Genomic DNA, 3,080 nt, shown 5'->3' with positions numbered 1-3,080 from the left:
CATGAAATGTGAATGAATGGGTTGATGTCGAACACGTCACGGAGTCCTTTGATCGAAAGTCAATGATGTAAACTGTCGTCAAAGGCGAGAAACCTGCCATTGATGCATGCAGACTTCAAGGTACTGACGATCTCTAAGCCATCTTTCTAGATAATGTGTTGATGTCGATAGAAAGCGACTCGTTGCAGGCAAGCCCACAACACGAAATCATTGTTCAAGTTGAAGAAATGTTGCTGTAAGGACTGACTCAGGGATGGTCAAAATGGATGACAAGTATTTTGCATATGAATGGTTTATTTGCAGAGACCTCTTGAACACATAACGACACGACAGATGGCTTGGTGACGATTGACCCAAAGTTAATACCCAGAAACGGTTGAAGTCTTTCAAAGTGGTTTGATCAACTTTAAGGCAAAGGATTTCCCAACCCAGGTGAATGTAAAGTGTCGTGTTCAAGAGCGGGTATAAGGTTCTTCTGTAACAAAGGATAACAAATAGGTTCATTCTTCTCTCTTTTCCCCCACCATTTCTGGCAAGTACCTCTTTATTTTTTACAAGCTTGAGGAGGATAACATATGCTTGATTATAAGCTCATCCTTTGGATGAGTCCAACTTAGTTTAGATTCGAACCCTAAGAAGGAGTGGTTCGTTCCTGTTTGTAATCGAACAGGTCCTTTACTGTGAAATTTTAACGAGTCCAGTATAGGAGAAACTCAGCGTTTTTCAATTTTAGAGAGTCTGAAAAAACTAAAGAAGACTCCAGGGTTTGAACTTTTTCGTAAATTTGTGTCTCCCAAGCCCGAAAAAGTATAAAATAATACTTGAGAGAATCGCTTGATCTTGCGACCAAGGAGTACTTTCATGATTTGTGCCTCTGACCTGAAAAGTAAAAAGCGATCCAGGACACGTCGTTTTATTTCCAGTATCGAGTTTGAAACGACAAAAACCCAGCAATCTTTTCCTGTTTTTACGGTCAGAAAAAGGGCTATAAGGGGACCGTCTTTTAATTCCGTTTTAACGAGTGTAAAAGAAACGCTCGGCAATCTTTTCATGTTTTAGGAGTCAGAAAAGGGCTTAAAAGATGACTCTGATGTTTCATTTTTTCGTAAGTTTTAATGAGTTCGAAAAAATGATAAAAATGTACTCAAATGGCCGACTTTCAATTTAATTTACGAGCAGGAAAAGACGGAAAGAACTCGGCATTTTCATTTGTTTTACGAGAATGAAAAATAACAAAATAATCTCGAGATTTTCATGAGTTTAACGAGTCTTGAAAATAACTGAATTTGACTCGAGATAGGTTTCATTTTTACAAAAGCTTGAAACAAAGAAAAATTGTGCTTCAAAGTAGTTTCATTTTTACACAAGCTTGAAACAGAGAAAAAACTGTGCTTGATGCCCCCTAAGCATAACTGCTAGAGCGCATGCCCCCCCAGCTTCATTTCATTCAACCAGTTGGATGAAATGAAGGTTGAGTTACGAGATCATTGAAAGACTCGACCTAAAACTGTAAGAAAAGATGCAAAAACTAAAATAACTAACCTAAATATACAACTTAACATTTATGAGATCTAGTCAAACTCTCGACTCAGTTAGAGGAGGATTTGTTTCATTTTTTAACGAGCTTGACACAGGAAAAGAACTATGCTCGGATTCGGTTTCATGTTTACGCAAGCTTGAAACGAAAAACTATGCTTGTTATAAGTTCACATGCCCCCAGCATAATGACGCAAAACGAGGTACATGCCCCCCAAGCTTCATTGCATTCAATGAGGTGGATGGAATGAAGCTTTACTTTCAAGATCTTGGAAAGACTTGTGGGAGTTGTTTCATTTTTTAGTGAGGTTGACACAGGAAAAGAACTATCCTCAAAAACCCTTGTTTCATTTTTTAAACTAGCTTGACACAAGATAAGGAACTATGCTCGTAACTACTCTCTACAATCTACCTAACAAAAAACTCTACTCTAAAAACCTTGATTCATTTTTTTAACGAGCTTGACACAAGACAAGGATCTATGCTCTAAAAACCTTGATTCATTTTTTAATGAGCTTGACACAAGACAAGGAACTATGCTCATGACTACTCTCTACAATCTACCTACTTAACCTACCCTTGTTTCATTTTTTAAAGAGCTTGACACAAGACAAGGAACTATGCTCAAGACTCCTTGTTTCATTTTTTTAACGAGCTTGACACAAGACAAGGAACTATGCTCCAGAAGTTCGCATGCCCCCAGCATAACGATGCAAAGCGAGGTACATGCCCCCCAGGCTTCATTGCATTCAACCAAATGGATGGAATGAAGGTTTACTTTCAATATTTAACTTGAAAAGGGAGTTTTTTCATTTTTAAGGAGGTTGACACAAGAAAAGAACTATCCTCATACATGATTCATTTTTTAACGAGGTTGACTCAGTAACATGAACTATCCTCAAACCTGATTCATTTTTTAACGAGGTTGACTCAGTAACAGGAACTATCCTCATACCCGATTCATTTTTTAACGAGGTTGACTCAGTAACAGGAACTATCCTCAAACCTGATTCATTTTTTAACGAGGTTGACTCAGTAACAGGAACTATCCTCATACCTGATTCATTTTTTAACGAGGTTGACTCAGTAACAGGAACTATCCTCAAACCTGATTCATTTTTTAACGAGGTTGACTCAGTAACAGGAACTATCCTCATACCTGATTCATTTTTTAACGAGGTTGACTCAGTAACAGGAACTATCCTCAAACCTGATTCATTTTTTAACGAGGTTGACTCAGTAACAGGAACTATCCTCATACCTGATTCATTTTTTAACGAGGTTGACTCAGTAACATGAACTATCCTCAAATCTGATTCATTTTTTAACGAGGTTGACTCAGTAACAGGAACTATCCTCATACCTGATTCATTTTTTAACGAGGTTGACTCAGTAACAGGAACTGTCCTCACTACATCCAGTTTCATTTTTTAACGAGGTTGAGACGGGAACAAACTATCCTCGCTACATTGATCATGGCTTCCAACTGGAAGAAAGACATGTCAATAGACACACCTTGATCATGGCTTCCAAGAGGTCTTCAT

This window comes from Pinus tabuliformis, chromosome 4_1 (assembly GCF_031772625.1).
Source record: "Pinus tabuliformis cultivar Carrire ecotype Pingquan chromosome 4_1, CPIR1, whole genome shotgun sequence".
Taxonomy (NCBI): Eukaryota; Viridiplantae; Streptophyta; class Pinopsida; order Pinales; family Pinaceae; genus Pinus; species Pinus tabuliformis.
Note: the sequence above shows the minus strand (reverse complement) of the source record.